The sequence below is a fragment of the Anoplolepis gracilipes genome, chromosome 15, assembly GCF_047496725.1.
Source record: "Anoplolepis gracilipes chromosome 15, ASM4749672v1, whole genome shotgun sequence".
NCBI classification, from domain to species: Eukaryota; Metazoa; Arthropoda; class Insecta; order Hymenoptera; family Formicidae; genus Anoplolepis; species Anoplolepis gracilipes.
Genome location: NC_132984.1, coordinates 4,851,473 through 4,876,256, shown reverse-complemented (window position 1 = coordinate 4,876,256; position 24,784 = coordinate 4,851,473). Strand labels below are relative to the sequence as shown.

General features: G+C 34.7%; 1 protein-coding gene across 1 annotated transcript in view; it reads left to right on the top strand.

Moving 5' to 3' along the window:
* The first annotated feature begins 8,607 nt into the window (after positions 1-8,607).
* Positions 8,608-24,784, top strand: part of Nlg-4 (neuroligin 4) — a 263,720-nt gene continuing 247,543 nt past the window's right edge. Inside the window, exon 1 of the mRNA XM_072907336.1 lies at positions 8,608-9,524. The gene's annotated coding sequence lies outside the window, so the exon portion shown is untranslated. The remainder of the gene's footprint in view (positions 9,525-24,784) is intronic.

Below are 24,784 nucleotides of genomic sequence, written 5' to 3'. Positions count from 1 at the left end.
CGCAATCAGTCTATCTCTATCACCTTCCCTGCCGTCTCTTTTATTCTCCTTTTCTCGTGTTTTCATTTCATCTCGTTCTACGCGACTCGTTCATCTCGATCCCGTTCGAAAGCTTTGCTTTCCGATCATGGTTGAAGGAGCGGAAAAGTGACGGGGCGAGTGTTTTCACAATCGGTGGAGCCTGCGAATTTTTACCAATTTTTATATTGAGTTTCTTGTTTATAAAATATTAGGAGAAAATATAAAAGAGAGAGAGAGAGAGAGAGATAGAAGATGAAAAGACAGTAAAAATATTATATAGTTTAAACTAAATGAAAAGGGGCAAAAAATACAAATAATAAAGACTACGAAATGAAATCCCAAATGGTTTCAAGGAATCGAGACACGGATGACAACGTAACCGTCTTTGATTTTATCATTAAAAAGAAAATCGACCCTCGAGTTTTGTGAACTGAGACAATTTCTCGATCATACTATTTGGATCAAATGTATTCGGATCTTGCGCTGTCATCAGTTTCAACTGCGAGACACGTGCAATCTGACAGCGATAACTCGGTCATATCCGCGGGAGCTGGAGTATGCATCTCTAAGTTGGCGTTTAGATGCCGGGTGTTGTCTCTCTGCCTTATGCGACAGCGTGTAACCAGTAATCATCCTCCGTGCACAACGAAGCCCCCCGGTCGTCTTGCAGTCTCGCCGTGACAGGTGCGTGACACCGCGTGACCCATTGTCACGGGAGGAATGATATACTATCAGAAGTAACGGAGGGAACAAAAGCCGTCTTCCAGAGACGTCGCTGGAATCGAGTTGAGATTTCTGTAGAATAATAATGGAATAGAGAGTAAGAATCTTTCTCTCTATCTCTTGTCTCTCAGGGATCTGCGTAACATCTTAACTTTACAGGTTCTAAATTTTCTACGTCTTCTGTATAAAAGCGCTTTTGTCAGAGGTCAACAACAGAAGCTGATTTGTTTAGCAAACTGGATATTTAGTCACAAATCGAGCATAAAGAAATTCTACCACAAGCATAATGTGTTGAGAACCCATGTCAATCATCTAGAGACTTATTTATTTGATGACGTTTCCAATACTTAATTATAATAAAATATTTAATACAAAATAATACTACAAATAAAGGAAAGGTATGTTTCCCTTTAAGTTTAAAATCTACTTTAAGTTGAAATATAATAATAAATAGGGATTTATAATGATTAAAGAGATTAAGCAAGAAATTAACGTACAAATATTACATATACATAATATTTTAAATTAATCAATAATTAATATGCCATAATAATTGTAGCAATAAATTTGAGTTAGGATAGTTTAAGCTTTTGTAATTACAACTGCGCATAAGTTTGCCCCGATGTCGATGAGAGGGATAATTTCCATATGATTATCTGCGGCATGCGCGTCTAATTATCGCACGATAATCAGCGATTAAGCACGAACCAGCGCGGCAACCTCATTATTATGCCCCGGGCGACCTGTCGGAGGTGCCGCGCGAGCGAATGCATAGATACATAATTTCGTCTTCCCTGTCTAAACCAATTAATAAATTTGCACCGGCTGCCTGCCCGCGGGACAAGGTCGGCCCATGCCGTCCATTTCCACTGGCGGCCATTGTTTCCGAGACAATGCCAACTACTTGGCAAGCTAGAATACATTGTACTATCCGTAGAGCTGCTGAACGTGATGTCAGATTAATTAGATTTCGAAATGAGTACACGACGTATCCCTAAGTAAATGCGCTTCCCTTTAATTAGGGAATGGATTGCATATTTAAAAAAAAAGATTTTAATAGCGTTCTTTTTTTTTTTTATATAGAAGATGTAATTTCTTCGAGGTTCATCGATGCCATTCTATCCTGATTGATGCATTTCGATAGTAATTTATCTCAGAATGGATTCTACCTTAGTTGAAGCCCTCCACGGGTATTCTTTTCAAATACAATTCGCAGTTAGTTATACGCACGCGATGTTAACCAATGGCATGGCGTGTGTGGTTGAAAAGGAACGTCCTGTATTTTCTATCTCTCTAAACGATCCCTCTCTTTCAAGTTCAATCTGCGTGAAGAAAATAAACGACAATAGTTGGTTCGAAGACCGCAACCACGTCTCCAGTATAGAAGTTTCCATTGACGGGATTTAGTAATCTCTGAATTGAATCCGAGGATTTCAATTTAACGGGTCTTACAAAAGTAAATTCCAAGAACAATACCTCTGATAAATTTATAAGAGATTTTTTAAAAATCTTGAGGGGCGCAAGGGAACCTTAAACTTGAAATAAATAAAAATTCCACGGAGTTAAAAGATTTCGGAAAGATTTAAGATAGGGATCGCAGGGTCAACATTTGACGATCCAAAGGAGACGCTGGTGAAGTTCTTGAATCTAAAGAAAATATCTCTAAACGAAAGCTTGATGATCTATGATTCATAAGAAAACAATTCCAACGTCGTCGTGTTTGATGATGACTACCTGATATTTATCAAGTTTCTTATCAGATATATGCGATCTCGCATTACATTTCTCTCGTTAAATACATTTATTTAGCTCCTCTTCGTGTAAATGGAAAAAGTCACTCCGATATTCGAGAAAATTTTACATTAATAACGCATTATTAATTCTACAATATTTAAGAATGTTTTAATTTGTAAATTTTAGATGTACTTTAATCAAAAATAGATTCTTTCTAAATTTCATTCATAAAGATAAAATGTGTTACAAAAGTGAATGGAATCCATTTTAATGTCTAAAAATTAAAATACTTGACGGTTATTAATAAATTGATAATTTAAAACTTTTCTCGAAAACATTCGTCGAATGTAACACTGAAAGAGCTGACGCAACTGTAATTTCTCCCCCTCCCCCGCCTCCCCCGCTTCCTCCAATGCAGGTTCAATAATTCTTTATTAAGAAAGTTGCGAAGGATAACTTCATTAATGTTTGTACCTGTTCGACAGACGCTAGGGGCGATCAAAGTTGAAAATTGTCTGTCGTCTGCGGCGACACTCGATGGCACAACTTGCGGCTTGTCGACCTAAATCCAATAAAAAAGTACATGTGTACTGTAACGTTATTACAAGAGATCAATTTTTACTATTTGACGGCCACATTTCTTGCATTACACACGAAATAAAATTGTTTATACATTAATAATAATTATTATTAATGAAAATCTCCGCAATAAATATTATCGGGATTTCTAAAATTCTTTTAAAATAACTAAAACTTTTGAAATTTATGTAATATTTGAAATTATTCTATTTATAAGCGATCCGACACGTTTTGACTTTTTCTTATTTCTTTCCAGACAGCACACAATATTACATATTGTAACATATATATATATAAAATATTTATAATAATTATTCAATTTTAAAGCTGTTTATCGAAATATTTCATAAATATTTGTATACCCTTAGATCTGAACAGATGTTTATTAAAAAGATTTATCATAAATATCTGTCAACATATTTTTAAATATATTTGATTATTAATTAATTATAATAGGCTTGGTAGAATAAAAGTGTGTTAAATTCTTAAGTCACAAATTTTTAAATATATTTGACATATTTGCAAAATGCAATAATTTTTTAAGAATATTTGATTATTAATTAATTATATTAGACTTGATAGAATAAAAGTGTGTTAAATTCTTAAGTCACAAATTTTTAAATATATTTTGACATATTTACAAAATACTACAAACATTAATTTTTTTTTACTATAAATATTATACATATAAAATATTTAATCTATATTGTAATATATCGAATAAAATTTTTATAATTTTGTTCTCTTAATGTATATAAAAAGTATGTATAAAATTAAATACTTCAAAATAAACACGATAAAAACATTTATCATAAATATCGTATATTGTCTGAGTTGAATCTTTTAATTTCACCAGCCAATGTAATTATCCAGCAATATTTATATGGTAAAATAATATTTACATGTTATAGAAAGCGAGCTGAAATAAACTCAGCCCAGGCCGAGCTTTTCTTTGAACGCCCGCTGATTCGCATCGGCCAGTCTTTGTGGATCTTCATTTCCATCTGTGAGGTAAATCGAATCTCCTCGTCTGCGCTTCTTTTCACTCGATTTTCACTTTGACGGAAGCGGGAAAGGCAGCGCGAGAAGAGTGCAATTCGGCGTTGCTGCCGGTTGCGAGACACGAATGCGATTTTGCCTTCGCTACGTTCGCGGCTCGTTAGAGCGAAAATCTTTCGACATCGGTCGCTGCGAATTACCTGGCGACCCTTTATAGCTTGACGGCGACGTGTGACGATAAAGTTGATTGCTCGACTACTCAACGTGTAAATTGTACATTAGCATTCTCCATTTTCACTTGCATATATACATATATATATTATTCTCTAATTCCTCAAAAGAGAGAGATTGTCTAGATACGCATGCGCAATCAATATCATTATAATCAGTATAATAATGAAAATGTAGATATATATTTAATATTAATTATTAAATTTTTAAACAAATTATTAAATTAAATTTCTTTAATTATTTAATTAACTATATATTAAATATAATATATTTATAAATATCTATTATAATATCTATTGCTGTTAATATCTGTTTTCTACATTGATATCAATTAAATCTTTTATATAATCTATTATTAAATCTATTATATAATTATACGTATAATTAAATATATATGATAATTATATTAAATATAAATATGAATAATATATATATATAATTATATTATATATTAAAGATTGAGAGAGAAGAGTGTATAAAAAAATGCTCCCTCTAAAATTAATTAATTATGATAGGCTTTGTAGAATGAAAGGGTGTTAAATTTTAAAGTCACAAATTTAGTCGCTATTAATAGGATTGCGATCTTTGAAGACTCCTTAAAGAATCTTGTATCGGAACATCTTTGAAATTTACTTATGCCGTATCCTTTCTAACTAAGAACACCGATCTCGTTTTACACTATTGAGGAATCGCTTACAGTAGGCTTCGCAGGCGCCCATTATTCACTGCGATCCGATTACGCGGGCTTTAGAGTTTCTCCGCGGCACTTCCTGAATGTTCTTATTAAGAACATCAACCGAGCTACGGTTTCCGGTTAACCGCCCTCTTCAGGCACTTCACGTCTGGAGCCGCCTCGAGCGAATTGAATTTCATCCTCGGTCATTTCCGCGGCTGAAACCGACCGTGTTGGGTGAGAGAAGCTGTCACCCCTTCTGCTTGACAAAGAGCACGGCCTGGTCCAGGGAAGCAAGAGACACGCGAGACGTTTTTCTTTCATGCACTTAGACATCAGCGACGTCTGCACCCTGTCTCCAGAATGGCCAACAGGACGATTCATCTTCCGGGGGATTAGAGCGGGTTGAATGCGTCTGAAATGGATTTGGTCCTCAGAGCTGGAGGACATTTTTTTTTTCTCTTAGATCCTTGATCCCTTCGAAATCCCCTTGGACTATTTTTGGGGCAGCCTCTCGGTTTGGCGATAATCGAATTTTTGGGTCGGAACGCGCGGAATAATTTCCTTGGAATAGATTCTTTAATTTCTCTCTCAAAACTTGTTACTCTTCCTTCAATCGAATGATTTACAAATCACTCGGCGATCGACATTTACTTGTTTTTCTTGGAAAAATCGGATCGGAAAAGTAATTAATTCGTTGCAAATGAATCTGAAATCGCGGGGATGCTTTCAGCGAGACGTGATATCTAAAAGTCCTCATCGCCTTTTGCGTGTCTTATCGTGGAATAAATTTCATTCACGCGCGAAGGGAGAACTCGAGGGCCTTGAGGCCGTTAACGAAATTAGTAGTCTCGCCGGGAAACTTTTTCACTGAGTCCTACACGTACGTTGAAAAAGTTGCGAACATCTCTCCCGCATACTGTCGGAGCAGGACGGAATTCTCTGATATATCTCGCCGAATTTCGGCTACGCGCGGGATCACAATAGAGGCCTGAAAAAGGACCAGCGGAGCAGGAGTATATCATTCTCAGCTTGCTCCGTTTACTCCGTTTCGGTCCGTTGAATTACGCTGAACGTGTAGCACTTTGAGAATGATTAATACATGTGTTAAATCCAGTAAGGAGAGAACTATCCCGCATAGCCGTGAAAGTCAGATAATTTCGCGTGCGAAAGTTCGACGTTGACAGTAACGCGAAAACGATCTTAATCTCGAAAAAAAATTTCTGCCCCGGAATAAAATTTACAATTTCGGTATTGTTAAAATTTTCAGCTCTTCAGAATAATTACATCTCGCAAATTTCATTGCCTCCTCATTATTTTACACTACAAAATTCGAGTTTAAGTTTGAAAGAAAAAAAAAAAAAAAAAAAAAATGTTCTGAAAAGCTCCTGTATCAAAATTAATATAATTTCATGAGAGAGTTAAAAAAGCGATGGATTTTATATTTTTACTAGGCTATTCAATTATTAAACATTATATTGAATGAGATTATTGAACAAGTTTACGCGCTATGTATTATGATTTTTTGTATCAAATATTTAAAAAAAAAGTATTCAAAAATCGAATAAATATACATCCACTAAACTTGCGCTGTGAGAGAACTTTAATATAAATTTATTTTTTTTTTAAATAAATTCTATATAAATAATTTTGCATCACTAAAGGTTTCATTGCCGATTTATCTCTCCCTAAAATCAAAACATTTTCAAATATTTACAGCTTTAAAAAACATCGAAACAGGCTAAGCTCAACAGGCAAGTGATTGTTAGATTTTAACATTTTTATGAATCGCGAAAATCTTGCATTCTTTAAAATCGATATATTGTTGCCTTATGTTTGAATTCATTAAACATTTCTCACAATTAATAAAATAAATTCCATCATCTGAAATTTTAAATTCCCTAACACTTTATTATTTCGATCCTTCGCATGCTCACGTTATTTTGACGACATTGTTGAAGTTTCACACTCACCAAAGTGTCAAGTAACGAATATCGAGTCGTGCACAGCGCAACAACGCATCAACCACAACATTGCAGACGTCCCAAATTACAGTGTCAATGGTCGTGAACAACATTGTCCGCTGCAGGTGCAACTGAACCTCCATGTGTCAAAAAAAATTTTTACCACTGAGCGTTCGCTCGATTCTCGTTTAATTTAATGCAACAAAAATATTATGTGTCTCTTGGAATTTCAAAAGCTTTGAGTCAAAAAAATATATTTCCAAGATAAAGCTTAGACTGAAAAATTTATTTAACGTAAATTTCAGAGTTTTTTTTTCTAGAAAATAAATTTTTTTTTCCAAACTTGACTTTCTAGAAACTAAGAAAAAGTACTCACAGAATGATTAGATTAAAAATTATAAATATTTATCATAATATTTATCATAATGCTTAAGGATAAAAGTCTCGTCCTGCGTTTCAAATTAAAATGAAACAGAGGTTTAATTAATATATGCATAAAATCAGAATTTGTATTTAACAAGATATTACAATTTTTATTAATTATAATTAGTGTAACAAATTAAAGCATAGCACACTTTTATTTACAATAGAAAACTTTGCAAAGGTTGCGATCTAAAATAATGCCTTTCCGCTCGAGGAAGCCGGCTCGCCATTCACGCGTGAGATTAATTAGTCTTAGGATCTTGGCCGGAAGACCCGAGGAAGACTGTGGAATATCCGACAGCGCAATCGAGCAACTCAATTAGCAGTCCTCAAGGCGCATAGCTCGAAAGCTCTCGAAGCCCTCTCGCATCAAGCCACCCGAGTTTATTCGGCACGTTTGGGCTCGCGCGTCCTTTGAGAGGACATCGATCTACAAAGGTTCCCGCCTCGCGTGTAAGCAGCGATACGAACTATGTATTCCTCGACAAGTCCCTAGACGATCCTGAAGTCACCAGCAAAAGGGTCCATCTGTTGGTAAAACTGAATCGATAGCCGGCTGTCCCTTTCTTCCCGCGTCCCCACGAGTCTGCGCGGCGCGTTTCGACGATGTTCGAGCTTTCCAGACATTCCAGCTTGCGAGGCCGGGTTACACTTGATGACTCGCTCCGACTTTGCAAGGTTGAAACGTTACCCCTATTATGCTTATGCGTTATAAGTAGCACTTGGTTCAAAACAAACAATTTCTTCATATCGTCGGTTGAATTTCTTTCTCAAGCATTTTTCACGAAATTTTAGACGATTGATTACATTATATCAGTAACGTGTGACTAGACCCCTAACTATCCAAACTATTCAAACTATCCTAACTATTTTAACTATCCTAACTATCAATGGCTACAACGCGTGTGACCACAAGCCCTAACTATCTCATCAGTGACTATAACTGTCCCAATTATCAATAATAAAAATCCCAACGTCATCAGATGACAACTATCGATGCAAATCAAGATTTCCCCAAACTTAGAAGGAAAATTCTTCAACAGGAGCTTTCGAAAGAAGATGTATTATTCGCAGAAAGCAAAGGCAAATGTAAGGAAACTTATACTTGCTCGAGTTCAACTCTGACTGGCTGGCTCGTGCTTTCGCAGCATCCGGAGCAGCCCGGAAGTGTAATCCGCGGCATCGACCGTGGCGCGCTCGGCAGATGAGAATGGAGGCTCTGGCGTCGCGTTGCGCGAGAGCTTGCGGAGCTTTCCATTCCGGTACCGTAGTCCGTCTCGCGAGCCTCGCGGCGACGTTACGTACACGTCGCGCATAGTGCCGGTTCAACATCCGCAAGTGCCGCCCATCGTCGTTCACCCCCGAGGGTGGTGGTGGTGACAGCGTCCTCCACTCCTGGCCCGGTCTACGTAGTTACGATCGTCCGGGCGTCGCGCCGTCGACGCCGCCGTTCCTGTCATGCGATCAGCGAGATGCGCGCGGACGTGTCGTCGCCACCGCCAGCAGTTCCGCGAGGGTTGGAACGTCCCCACGGACTCACTTCCGGCGAACGCGGACCGGAACACGTAGATCGCGCTATTCGAATGTCTGGCGTTGACGTTTGTCGAGATGTAATACGGTGTTGTTGAAGGAGACGTCGACGAGGCAAGGCAGGAAGCCTATTCGAGAAAGTCTTGAAATATCAAAAAGTTGTGCACCGAGACACATAACGATTAGAGTTTTAATTGCTTAAAAAAACCGAAACTGATCGAGAAAAAGGTAAACAATAGCAACGAAAATTTAAATATATAATCAGAGGGTGTGTTTCTACCGGCAAAGACCTGTTGTTGCGATTAACAAAACCCAATTAAATTCACGTATCGGTGATGTCGAATCGTTCTGAAATTCAACCGTGAATGAGGAATAAATTAAATCGTGAGCAAGGTAAAATGTGTTAGGATAAAGAAGATTCATCGCGTCGTAAATTTGTGCAGTGTGTAGTTTGAAAATTAATCAAAAAAGTTTGTGTGTTAATTTAACTCAACTTTCGGCTACTATCGTCTCAATCATTGGAACAGAGTGAAATTGCATTTGTGTGTGCGTTTAGTGATTATTGGGAAAAAAAAAATGTGCCGAGTTTTTAGTGCGTAAAGTCTCTTGTTTAATTTCATCGAGTGGAGTCCTTGTTCTTGAAAACGGTGAGTTTAATAATAATAATAATAATAATAATAATCCTTATATTAAGTCTATCGTTACAGGATCTTTCTCGTTTGTATATTGCTGTTACTTTTCACAGCTACACTTTTCCTATATAATTAGAAAATTATTTGTTAGGCACACGTACATGAAATGACAGATAATACAACTTTAAGATTTATAAATTTATTTACTTTTTTATTAAACTTTATACTTGAAGTTTATTAAAATAATTTAGCGTAATATTATGAGAGAAGCGCTTTACGTAGTTAAATGGTTCTCAACATTGAAGAAAACTAAAATTTCTGGCTAACATCTATTAAAGAGAACTAATTACAAGTAAATATTTATTCAACTTAAAAGAGATGATAGCAATTAATAATATAAAAATATTTATTTTAGAAATATTATATCTATATAATTTTACATAAGGATAACAGATCACATTATAAATGAAACACGAATGTACGCATGTGAACAGTTTATAATTGAAAGAAAATAATTTACGTCATAGGAAATATTAAAATTATAATAACTGGCAGATAACAATCTCTTATAATCTTTTTGAATCCAAGTTCAATTGAAGCGATCGAAAACACTGGGCATCTTTACTGAATTCAAATTAACGAGGGAAGATTTCGACGTTCCCATATCGAATTCGAGGGAAGTGGAAGGGGTGTTAAACGGAACCTCATCGTTCCGATCTTCCACATCGCGCGGAAACATGGCGGACGTTTTCGCTCAACAGTGAAATTCCTGTTTTTCCAACGGTAACCCGCCGCGGGGGTTTCCGCGTTTAAATATTCCCAAAGTATGCAAATGCTGTAAATTCGCTGGAAAATATACCCGGTGTACGCCCAAACGTACGCGTACATATATATATATATATATATATATATATATATATATATATATATATATATACACGTATATATATTTATACATATGTATCCGGGACTATCGACTCGTTATACGCAGATCGCGAAACGTTACACGCGAAAATGTATTAACCCCGTGGCCCGCCGATAATTTGCATAAATGGCCGACGGAATTTGCGCGACCGCCATGTCGCGATCTCGCGCGCGCGCGCGCGCGCGCGTCTACTTCAAAGCGGATTACAAGTTACCGACGATTTACGCGCTCATTATGCCTTCGCGAGCTCTCGCGGTTACCGTCGACGAAGTACACAGGACGAGGGGAAGTTTCAGACACACTTCTGGAATAAACTCCGAGACACGATATATCCTCGGCTTCGGCGGTTGCACGAGGCACGTAACGTTGTTGCACCCCTTAAGCGCGTGCGGCTTAGCATATATACAATCTTTCGTGCATCCAAACATAATTATGTGTTTGGACACCCTCCCCGAGTTGTTGGGGTTAATTTAAACGTTAAACGCGAGACAATACAATTAGATACTTTAGTAATTTTAATATGAAATTTTATTTTTCTTATACATTTAGTATCAGATTTCTTTTGAATTCCTAACATCAGTTTGATTTTATTATTTTTATAATATATGAGATATTTTTTTAATCTTTTATCAGTAAAGAAGAAAAGAAAATTTTAGTAATTTTTAATATTTTTACATTTTTAATATAAGATTTTCTTAATGTTTTTTTAATGTGACATTTTATTTTGTTATTTTCAATATGGGATACTTTAGCTTTTTTTCTCGACTAAAAAGAAGGAAAATCTTAATATTTAATCTTAATAATGTTTAATAATTTTTATTTATTTTTTTCCTTATTTTTAATATGAGATTTTATTTTTTTACTTTTAATATATGAGATACTTAGTTTTTCTTATTACAGAAAATCTTAATGTTTAGGAATTTTTATTTTATTTTTACTTTTAACATAAGATATACCTCAATCTCTCTCAACAAAGGGAAAGAAAAAAAAGAAGACCTCTTTTTCTCAGCTTTTCTCAGCGAATGTATGTCTCGAAAGAGGACGCGCGTCCAATCACTTGTATTTCCCGTATATTTCCTTCGAAAATACCCACCCCCGCATGTTTGTAACGTATTGGAAAAATAATCCCGACCTCGGCGCGAAGAGTCGAAAGAATGCAAATGCATTCTATTGATAAATGCAGGCGGCTAACAAACACACGTATGTATCTACACACGCACAACATACGCTCACGCGATTCCGATTGAATGAAATTTGTTCTGCTTACGTACATAAGACGTCTGATTTATCTTACCCGACGCAACGGCGAAACGCGGATTACGTGCCTCGCATGTGTGTACATTTCTCCCCCTCGCTCCTGCCGCGGCCCTCTTCGAGAAATATGCGGCGAGATTCGACGGGGGCCGCTTTAGTTCTTTAGAATTAATCGCCGTGAGAGGCAACACCTGCAATTCAAAGTCGTTTATTAACACACCAATGGAGATATACATATATAGATATAAGATATTTAAAGGGCAGAATAAATGTAACGTATTGAAGGGTACAAATGTGCAAGTGAGAAAAATTTATCAAATTGTAAATCTTATTCTTGGAATTATTTTATCGATATCTTTCTATATTTTATGTTTTTATAATTTGGCTATATTTTTTGCATATGTGCACTTTTACTGAACATGAATTTTAATCGATAAATGGATTAAGCTCAGATCAAAAAAATATTTATCATCAGTATACAAACCGATGGATATTCGGGAATACATATTACATATGCTATTAAAATTTTATATTTTAATTTTCTTCTTACGTACAGATTAATTTGCAATTAATCGCTAAAGTGTCAGTATTGCTTTCGGTTTATCTACAATTTAAATTTTTATAATTTAGCTGTTTATAAATAAATCTCTTTTTACACTTATTTATAATCTCAGATATGAATTATAATAATCGTTGAGAAAGGATTAGCTCAGATTAAAAAAGTATTTATCATTATTACAAGCCAATAAAAATGAAATTTTTATAATTCCGTTATAATACTCTTACTATAATTATTCCGTTAAATGAATTAAGGTCAGATTAAAAAAATATTTGTCAGTATATCACAAGCCGATAGATTCGCAAACACCACGTACGCTGTCAGAATTGTGTACTTTAATTTTTTCACATGCATAAATTAATTGTTGTCGAGGATGCTTGGAAGCTTATTTCGCGTTACAAAATAGTCTCATTCGCGCGCACGAGGGTAATAAGTCGTGTAATAAGTTTCGGGCTATGCGATATTCGAAATTGAGAAGCTGATTCACACGACGGTTAGTGAATAGCGTTCGCTCGAGACGAAAGCTGACGAGATGAAAGCCGCAAGTTTTGATGAAATGCATTCTGTTCATGCTGCAGTGACTACGTAAGAAGTCTCGCGTGCGTAAGTAGGTGCTAGTATAACGTGTGTGCTGGTTGAGATGTGCACGAAGAAGCGAGAAGGATCGTAAGACAGGGGAGGATTCCCTCGCACATCCCTTCGAATTCTTCTTCCTGTCTTCCTCTCTCTCTCTCTCTCTCTCTCTCTCTTTCTCTTTCTACTTCCACTTCATCTCGAGAGTTGTCCCCGTTTCGCGTTATAATCAGAGTTCAGCCAACTTTGCTCTTTCTTCGCTTCTACCGCGGTCCAAAACTAGACGTATTACTCTTTCTCTCCCTCACTTTGGCTGAAGTTTCTTTCCGGCGTGAATAGAATCCTGCCGGCTCAAAAATCAAAGGTTCGAGATCCTAAAATTGAAATATAAGGGCTTTTTGTTGGGAATGTAAGGATCGTAGGAGCACTTGAGAGTTTGCGACGATTCGATAAAGGACTCGAGCTATTGTCGTAATCTAAATTCCTCCGGATAAAAAGGGCGTGTATTTAAATTATTTAACGTTACACTGTATTCCTAAAAATTAAATCGTAAATTTTTTTATGAATTTTTTAATTTCCGATTCCAAATAATGATTTGTAAAACTGAACTTGAACAGTGAAAGATTCTTTATAGAAAGTTTATATTTTTAAAGCTTCACGTACTTACTTTTTTCCCTTCATTTCTGACGTTGGATTTTAAGTCTTTTAAATTCAACGTAATTTAGCTTTTTAGATTTTAGATCCTCCAGACATTATTAGATCTTAAGTATATAGAATCTTTTCGACCTTAAGCCTTCCAAGTTATACATTTCCTCCTCAAGTAAAGATAAAACTCATTTTTAGATTCTAAAATCTTTACGAATAAGCATACTAAAAGTCCCTCCGACGAGTTTCGAAATAACATTTGGCCTGTCATGTCCTCACTGTAAAAAAAAATTTTCCTCAAAATTTCAGCCCCCTAACTCTATTATTTTCTGAGTTATCGAGAAAAACATCATTTTTAGTTTTTATTTTTCTTTTCTGTAAATATTTGAGATGATTCTATAGCGATTTTTTTCTGAATACTTATCAACGAAAGACACAAAAAATATATTTTTTTATTAATCTCGAATAAAAGCTGGCATTTTTAACATGTTCCTTTCGAGGTTCATAGAATACTCTATTTATATGTCTCAATACTCTCAAATTTTTTCAATTTTTTCGAGTTGGTGCAACATGATGAGAAAAGTGAAAAATCTTTTTTTTTTATTATTTTTTAGTAATAAGACGTAAAATTATTTATTTTCTTGTAATAATTATAGTAGTAATTATAATAATTGTAACAGTTATAATTATACTGCAGGATAGAAATATTTTTTATGCAAAAAAAATTAAAAGTTTACCTAAAAGTTGTAATTTTTGAGAATTGTTTTTGCATAAAAAATATTTCTATTTTGTAGTGTAATTATAACTGTTACAATTATCATTATTACTCTTATCATTACTATTATAATTATAGAGAAAAGATCACAAGAAAAGTAAATAATTTTCCATCCTATTATCAAAAAATAATAATAAAGAAAAGATTTTTATTTTTTTTTCACCACGTTGTATCAACTCGAAAAATTTGAAAAAATTGGAGAGTATTGAGACCTATAAAAAGAGTATTTTATAAAAGTGTGATGATTGAACCTCGAAAGAAACATGTTAAGAAAGTCATTTCTTAATTTCATTCTTTTTTTAAAAGTCGAGTTTTTATTCGAGATTAATGAAAGAATATTTTTTTGTGTCTTTCGTTGATAAGTATTCGGAAAAAAATCGATATGCGATCATCTCGAATATTTACAGAAAAAAAAATAAAATAAGGTTTTTCTCGATAACTCTGGAAATAATAAAGTTAAGGAGCTGAAATTTCGAGGAAAATTTTCTTTTACAATGAGAAAATGACAGGCCAAGTATTATTTAAAAACACATCGGGGGCACTTTTTGTACGCTTATCCTGCTATAGCCTTTTCTCTAAAATTTTTATATTCTAATATTTCTCTATCAATTTTAATTCTTGCATTCTTGCCTTTAATAATCTTTTAATTATTAAATTCTAAAATTTCTTTAGTAACTCTTTGTTTTATCATCTATTACAATCTTCTTGCACTTGCTTTTATCTGTAATTTATCACGTAATAATCTCGAAGCTTAATACATAATTCTCAATGACATTTATAAAGGAACGTCAAGTGAAGCTTTCGGGGATTATTTCACACACGCACAAATAAGATATAATCTTCCGCTGATCGATCTGCGAATAACTGCGCCATAACCCTGCACGGTAACGAGCGAGGCGTTTATTAACGCGGCTTTAGTCCCGATCTATTAATTGGACGACGGAGAGGTTGATTACCGTCCGCGTGTTTCGCGTGGATCGAGGGGATGCCAGTGAAAATTGCGAGCGGACGCGCCAGTGGAACCCGGCCAAATGTAATGTGCACGCTATGACGCGCCCAGGGTGGTATCTCGCGCGGGAGCGAAAACTCACGGAGGGGCGGGGGGCGGAGGGGAGGGAGGGGGGGGGGTGGTGGTGGTGAAAAATGTCTCACTTTACACCGTAGTTTCAGTATCGCCATTTAAGTAACATATCGCGGAAACTTTGCCCGCCCCGGCTCGGGCGAGTCGAGTTTCGGGTAGGGACGGATCGATAATCCGTTACGGCGGCATTTTATTTCGATACCCGCGCCCCCACATATTTCAGAAACTATCCACGAAGAGATAGACTCGCCCCCTTTCACCCCCCCCACCCTCCCCCCGCCCCCTGTCCCCTGGCCCTCATTATCTGCCCGGTATCGTTGCGACACTTTTCAATCTGAATTTTTTCGACTCCCGGAATCCTGGAGTTGTTGGGAAAGCAAATTTTTCCTCTCAATATAGCAATTTCTAAAATTATCAATTACATTTTATTTATTAATTACTTAATTTTATTATTCGGATTTTATAACATTTGCTATATAATTTTATTACATGATTTTATATAATTATTAATTAGACTTTATATAGAATTATACGTCAAATTTTATTTATTTCTTTATTATTAATTAAACTTTTGGATAATTTCAAAGAAAAAGCTGAACTGGCGAAATTAATTCGTAATACGTTCGACAAATAAAGTAAATGGGGTAGAAGGTATAGAAAGAAAGCATTAGAAGGATTGTTCGAGTTATCTAAAGATGCAGGTATCGCAATACCAGGATCGCTTTTCTTCCGAAAAAAGAGGGCGGAGTAGAATCCTTGCTTCTTGGCTTTCGCGATTGAAGCGACAGAAGCGATTATTGTCCGCGTTGTAATTCGATTCCCACCGTGTTTCGAGCGACAGGTCGATTTCGGTCTACACGGATGCCCTAATACCTCGGGATATTAGGATCTTAGGAGATAGAATCAACAGCCGGGCAGGGAGAGAAGGGGAGGGGAGGGATAGCGATCCGGGGAGTCTATAGGGGAAACAATCCTGTTAATTCGATCGCCACTTTCGTGCAAAATAAACACGCACATTTTATGAGTATTCGTCGAATAAAAACATAAGTGTAGAAATTAAAAAAGAGAAGACGGTATTTTTTCTCTCTTTCTCTCTCTCTTTTTTTCTTTTACGTTCTCGACAAGATTCAAAACAAAACCATATTCGTAAAAATATTGTATTGGAAAATTTTGGAAAATTTTAATCTTGTCTCGATTTTATTAACAATTTTTCTCTAATAATTGTTTAAAATAACAGTTTTTAACATATTATTTTTACAATATAATTTAAGAGAATTATTACTATTTATATCATTCGTTTACTTCTCACACAAAATATATTATATTTATATAAAGCTCTTTGTAGCTAAATAAAAATTGTATAAAATTTTATATTGTTTATCGAATGTTTCTAAATTTGTATATATGTAATATGGTGATTTTTCCATATGGTAATTTACAAATATACATGTGTACTTCAATTTCCTTTTTAACCAATAATCTTTACAAAATCAATAATCTTGACAATCTTGGTCTTGATAACTAATAAAAAACCTTATCTTGATCTTGTTTCGAATTTCGAAACAATACAATATCAAGTCTTGGTATCTCGTTTTACAACTCTATTCTCGACAGTCACAGTTATTTATCTCGCGAGAGGAATCGAAGAGTTGCATCAAACGTGAACACCGCTCCGCGGATCTTCGATTGAGTGACCCTCTCTATTTGTCGGGGGTTTCCCAGAGAGAAGGAAACCCTCTCCACATTGATTTATAGAGAAAGTTTGTGCCGCGCGTACGCGCAAATCTTGTTTCGGTACTGTTACATCGTTTTGTAAGTTTCTCTCTCTCTCTCTCGGCGGTGGTATAAGAGTTTCGTGATGATCTGCGTGGAGAGAAGTTTGTCGGTGAATCAAGATTCGCCAAGTTTTTATTTACCAGCCCGAGTCTTATTTACCAGCGTAAACGTGCCCATAATTTTCCCATTCCCCGTTGCAGTTCACATATTGCACTTTGAAAAGTGCGCTAAGTTTTGCCGTATTGTCGCGATACCGTAATAGAACCCATGTGTAATATCTCATCTTTATCAAGCAATATTACTCTACAAGAATATAGACTTTGCGCGAAAAAGGACCACTCCATCAAAATTCCTATCCATTTTTCTGTAACGTCATCCGACCCCCAATCTTGCACTTCTCGTCCATTCCCTGTTACGTCGTCGGAGGTCACCTTGACAGCGATACATACTTGTAGCAGAGTCTGTATGCGGTAACAGGGACCGCTAATGCCTCCATGAAGATTTATCGCCTCACACCAGCCAGGACTGTTACGTAAGGTTAAGCTCAGGGTCGAAGCGTCAGAATCAAGCCCGGGTCGCCATCCCTGTCCTCGCGATAAATCCCAATGAAGCGGAAGCTACTCGCGATTCCGCGAGGATTCTCAGGATTCGCTTCATAAGGGAGCTTTATGTGAACCGCTTTTTAAATCCACCACCGTCGCTTTATATGACTTCGTCAGCTCGGGCATTTACGATGGTAAATCCAAACTTTCCACCACCTCCCCTCCCCCCCCCTTCTCTCTTCCCCTACGCTTTGCCTCCCGTATCGCTCTCGAATCACGGTTTAATGCTCGCGTCGCCAATTTGTGATTTACGAGATATCGGGGGCAAAGCTCGCGATATCGCTTTTAATGAATAGCCATGGAATTACGATCGAGTCAGTTTCTGCGAAGCGCATTTGTTACAGTAGTAGTCGTAACAGAGTCGAGCGAATTTTTATTTTCCTCTCGCTCCAATTTTCCCCTAGAGAGATACGTAACGAGATACGAGCTTTGACGCTGTATCCGGTTTAAAAAAAAACAAAAAAAAAAAACAGAAAAAAAAAAGCTCGAAGATGCAAAGAATGCATTCTGACAAAAGTCGCATTTTTGGAAAATATTTTCGACGTAAAGATACAAGATATATATCTTTTGACCCGGTTCCAGAGATTTTAAAGATCCTTTATGAAAGAAAATTTCCGAAATAAATAAATGACAAGGAGATACGACCTTTTGTTTGTTTTTTTTTCTCTTTACTTTGAAAAATTGAAGATTGTAAAAGAAGTTTTTAATATAAAAACTAGTTGACACGAAAATTGCGGAAATTCAAGGAAGATGAGACAGCGGAGAACTATCCGCTCCGAAGATTTCTATGATAATTCGTGCTCGATACCTGCAATATGCAAACACCCGAATTTGAAACTCACAGTTGAAATATCTAAAGTTCAATTTTACGGAGCTGATTCGTCTCTATTTCACCCCACGCTCTGCGCTTCAACTTCCAAGAGCGATTCATCGTGGTCCATATCTACGGGCGATTTCATATCTGGGAATCCCGTGCAGACTCTCTCTGCCTTCTCGCGACTCGCGGAAGATAGATAGGGGAAGAGAGAGAAAGAGAGAGAGAGAGAAGACAGATAGAAAGAGGGCGAGTAAGGGCTACGGGAAAGCGAGAAAATCGAGTGGGTACATACGTTAAGCTAGATTACGTGTCCGGCGGCTAGATTGCGGGGGCGAGTTGTATCCGCTCTGTGGATTTATTAAGCAACCCCGTATGTATCCAGCCAACGTGACATGGCTATGCTGGAAGGCCGAAGGATTACAATTTCCGATCATTGGCACTGATGGGGAACAAAGTGGCCCAGAGGAAGACGGAAATGTTGCTCATCAATTTCGTCATCACGTTTATACACTTTAATACGCCATTGGCTGATGTATAAATGTCTTTTTTTTTTTTTTTTCTTTTTGTTCTTAAAATGCACAGCTCGAACAGAATCGATTGCGAATGCAAAGATTTCACGAGTTTTCAGAAACAGAAAGCTCACATTTGAATTTCTGTAGGTACGCCAGTACAATTTTATACTCTTTTAATTGAATGTGTCTGAAACGAGAGACGCCACGAAATTTCTCAAACTTGCATCAAATTTTATTAAAACTCTGTATCTCGTCCCACTTTATACTTTCTAAATAATTTTCCAAATAATTATATTATAATTAAGTTTTATTTTTCAAATGCAATAATTTTTTTAAAAAATGCCTTGAACCTCCAGAGCGATACAGTAAAATTGAATAAATCTTGTTTAACAATTATTGACAATCTATCAAAGATTTCATACAATATTGTTTTGATACGTGTCTTTTATTGGAATCTATCGTTTTGTATTTTATGTTTTTGACATTCAACGTTTATTTAAATTATTCGGTATAAATTCTATCAGTCATATGTCAGCGGTTTGTCTGGTCTCTGGTGTTCTCCTCGATCTGAGTAAATTGCCTCTGTTTCATTTTATCATTTTTATTTTAAGTTTCAATTTTGACATGTCTGAAAACATGCTTTACTTACTCTTGTACCATTTAGGAAGCTTTTTACATTAGATATTCGCGAGGATCGATTGAGATAAATTATGTAACGAACATCTTGAAAATGATTCTAATTTTATTATCAACTTTTGTATTATTATTTTTTATTCTATTGTACTTTATCTTATATGAACGTTTTATTTTAAGTCGAAAAGGCCGGAAAGGAGTGGGAAACGTATGGATCACGAATAATTAATAATTAATTAAATTTAAATTAGTTTAAAATTATTTTCACGCTCTATATCCGCGTCGGCTCTTCATTGCTAAATTATTTTAATTTTATTACTTTGTAATATCGAAAGCCTTTAATTTAAATAGTTTATTATAATAATTTTTTAAATAATTTTCCAAAAAATTTTCTAAATACATAATTTAGTTATTAGACTAGCTGTGTATAATTATTTCGGGATTGTAAGAAAAACGCGCGGACGTTGGATCGAAAAGTTAAATTTAATTTTATACTCTTAACTAAATGTATCTGAAACTAAAGAGACACCACAAAATTTCTTAAACTTGCATCTTTTTTTGCTAAAAATGCAAATGTATTCTATTCCTTTATATTTTTCAAACAATTTACACACTAAATCCTTGCCTGTGTGTATGTGTAATTAATTCGAAATTGAAAGAAGTATACGGGCGTCGGATTGAAAATTTGCCGATAAAGTGCGCAAATTCCTTTTAACAAAACCAGTTATCGTACCGGGATTTTGAACAGCGGAATAAACGATTCATGCAAATCTAAGCTGTACGAGTGGTGGCGAGCATGCGAGCTACCGTGCTAATTGGAAAGTATTTAAAACACGGCGGACCGCAAAAGTGGAAGTAGCCACATCGCGGCTGGCTCGCACGAATGAAAAGAATTCTCACCGTGTAAATTTCCAAACTATTTGCGCAATTCGCTCTTATTAGAGCGCTTTGCGAGCACCTCGCTGGCCACTATGTTTGTCCACAGAATTTGCTTTCAACAATAATACATATATAAAGTCCAAACAAAACGAAATTTCTCTCACTATAAAATGGGAACACAATTTTTATCAATCTTTATCTATCCGCAATGTCGTATAGAAATTTTAAAAACTTATATACATATTGTAAGAAATATTATTTATATATTATTAGATTTAAATTATATTAATATGTTAAATTATATGATAAATGAAAATATTATTTATATTATTTATTCTGTTAATAATAAAACTAAAGAATTAAATATGGCGATTTTTTTTTTTAAATTGAGTTCTTGATTACGCTTTCAGGTGTCTAGAGTATTATATAAAAATTCGCGCGCTTGTAATATTATTTTAACTTGTTCTGCGCATCGATCCCTGTGTTTCTTTTTATTATTATTTTTTTTTATCGAATATATACGTTTCCACGATTTACGCTATTAGCGATCTTTCTTTTTTATCTTTTCACCCGTCGTATTCCCGCTGAGGTCCCGTTGCCGATACGTTCTGATTTTTCGCCGTCGGTGACAGCTGCCAGAATGTTATCGAACCCCTCGAAACACAACGGGAGAGTCGATAATACACGAGCTGGTTGCAATGAAAACCGCAATAGCCAAGAGCGGGCGCGAATCTGTTTCACATTTTATCGCCCACCGAAACTGGTTGCCTAAGTTGTACAAGCGAATAAATGCACGAGAGGTATCACGGAAATTATTGATCTCTCCTACAAATTTATTTCGTTTTACAAAAATAATTTAAACAAAAAATTTCTTACAACACGAATCAACTTGACTCGAGAGCCAAGCTGTCGAAAATCGGCCGCAATTACTATCGGTCGATTTTTTTTTATCCTCGAAAATTAGAGTAATCGCGAATAAAATCTCGTAATAAAATCTCGGCTGCAAGATATGGATATTTCTTCGCTTTGTATATGCGTACACGTGTCTCTTGCACACAATTGCACGTTAATTGGCTGCCAGCACTCTGTTGCAGATTTCAATTCGATGCGCATGAAATCGCCGGCTCTGTATCTCCATCGGCGCGTCTTATTGGGAGAGAACACAAAGCAAACTGTATAGCGATACGCGAATTTCGCACGGCTATGTTCTATTAGCCGCCACGTTATTCGCGGCAATCGCTCGAAACGGTACAATTTAACATCACGTTACACACCCACGGGCAACCCACCGCCGGCGGGCTTTACATAGGGTTTTGTGTTAGAATTATCTACCCGGAAGCACGTAGCACACAACCAGCGGTTAGCCGGTTGCTCTGCCGCTTCTTGCATAGCCCAGGCATGGTTCGATAAGCATTTTTCGCGCCGAAATTTTTTGCGGATTATTTTTCGACTCGACAAAATCTCCTCATCTTTCGGAAGAAATTTTCGAATTTTTTGAAATTTAAATCCTAGGAAAAATTATTTAAATTTTGATATTTCGGATAGCTTTCCTAAAATCGCAATCACTGATAGAACAGCATGCAATAATTATGAAATATATACGAAATATTTATATCAAAATTTGAATATTTTGTAATCTTAAATGGAACAAAATATTATTATAAATATTTATTTTTTTTTATTCTTTCTTTATCATAAGTATTTTACAAAATATTTAATCTATATTTTAATAATATGTGTGTTTTGAATACAGTTTTTTTTTTTTTTTTTGTAAAATAAAATATTTTTTAAAAACAAGTAATAGAAATTATGAATTTTATAAATTGAGAAATTATAAATTAATTTATGAACATTTATCATAAGCATCGCATGCTAAGTATATCTTTGAAAATTTGAAATTTTTATAGAAGAAACAGACATTTGAAAAACTTTTGAAATGGGTAATTTCACCTATGCAACCACATTATTTGAATATTTTAAAATTTAAAATATCTCCCGATAATCAGCTTTTTCTATCAATTTTTACTACTGTAAACTATATGACGTGCAAGTGAGTATTTGGATTCTCAATTTCATACTTGCTCGATTTCACGGTCGTAATCTTTCGAAACGAGCCGCAACGTCGATGACGACTTTTGAAATGCGTTTCTTACATCCGGTTTATCCATATCGTACGAGGTCGTTTCTCTTACCGGGCGGATCACGAAACGTCTGCTGCTTATATCCGCGGTAATGTCCAAGAGATACTCGACGTACTTACGTGACATATACCGAGGGGCGCAGATGTCGTATCAGAACATTAGCATCGGCCTGGAGGACGCCCTGATGATTTTCGACATCACGGAAACATTTCCCCCCCCCCTTTCTCCCCGCCCCCCCCCCGCGCTTCATCTCGTAACGCTACAGAATCTTGATACACGTATGTATGATCCGTGATAAGAGTCGCGCGAATTTGAGGAAATTTCTATAGTCAAAAATTTTTGAACTTAGTAAATTGCTCCGTTTTTTAAAATTGGAATTTTCGTCCAATAGTTAAGAGAATATTTCATAAAGTTAATTAAAATTTAACAATCTATGTAAAATCAATATAGTATGTAGATTTACAAATTTTAGCGTCAATTTTTGTAATTTTTGTAATTAATAATTTCATTTCAAAATTGTAAATAATATCTTATATCGATTGTAAATAAAATCTAATCATTAATATTTTATTATGGAACTAACTTTTTTATAGTGATTGTATCATAAAAATTTTATAGTAACTGCACAGAAAAATTCATGAAAATAAAAGATGAAAATTAAATTTTAAAAATTGTATTAAGAATTAAATTAAAAGTTTTAATTTTACAGAAAAAATCTTTATTCTCAAATTAATTTATATTTAAAAGGATAATAGTTTTTTGAATCCTCAAATTTAAGAATTTTATAATGTATTAGATTTATTAACTTTTGACGTAGTTGATCCAGTTTCTTCTCAACAGAATGACAATCTATGTAAAATTAATATACAAATTATAAATTATATTCATTTTACGCGAGTACTCTGTTAATTTCCTTTCTAAATAATCGTTGCTTTAATTAATAAATTTACTTATTTTGCATTATTTCCTTCAGATGCTGGTTGAAATCTTGCTATTTATCATCAGTTCTTAAAGTTAGAAATTAAATTTAAAAAATTGTATTAAAAATATAATTAAAAATTAAATTAAAAGTTTTAATTCTACAGAAAAAATCTTTACTCTCAAATTATTTCTTTTTAAAAGAACAATAGCTTTTTCAATTCTCAAATTGAATTTTGTAATGTATTAGATTTATTAACTTTTGACGTAGTTGATCCAGTTTCTTCTCAACAGAATGACAATCTATGTAAAATTAATATACAAATTATAAATTTTATTAATTTTACGCGTGTACTGTGTTGATTTCCTAAATAATCGTTGCTTTAATTAATAAGTTTACTTATTTTGCATTATTTCCTTCAGATGCTGGTTGAAATCTTGCTATTTATCATCAGTTCTTAAAGTTAGAAATTAAATTTAAAATATTGTATTAAAAATATAATTAAAAATTAAATTAAAAGTTTTAATTCTACAGAAAAAATCTTTACTCTCAAATTATTTCTTTTTAAAAGAACAATAGCTTTTTCAATTCTCAAATTGAATTTTGTAATGTATTAGATTTATTAACTTTTGACGTAGTTGATCCAGTTTTTTCTCAACAGAATGACAATCTATGTAAAATTAATATACAAATTATAAATTTTATTAATTTTACGCGTGTACTGTGTTGATTTCCTAAATAATCGTTGCTTTAATTAATAAGTTTACTTATTTTGCATTATTTCCTTCAGATGCTGGTTGAAATCTTGCTATTTATCATCAGTTCTTAAAGTTAGAAATTAAATTTAAAATATTGTATTAAAAATATAATTAAAAATTAAATTAAAAGTTTTAATTCTACAGAAAAAATCTTTACTCTCAAATTATTTCTTTTTAAAAGAACAATAGCTTTTTCAATTCTCAAATTGAATTTTGTAATGTATTAGATTTATTAACTTTTGACGTAGTTGATCCAGTTTTTTCTCAACAGAATGACAATCTATGTAAAATTAATATACAAATTATAAATTTTATTAATTTTACGCGTGTACTGTGTTGATTTCCTAAATAATCGTTGCTTTAATTAATAAGTTTATTTACATATTTGACATTATTTTCTTGGGACATGTTTCTTGAAATTTTGCT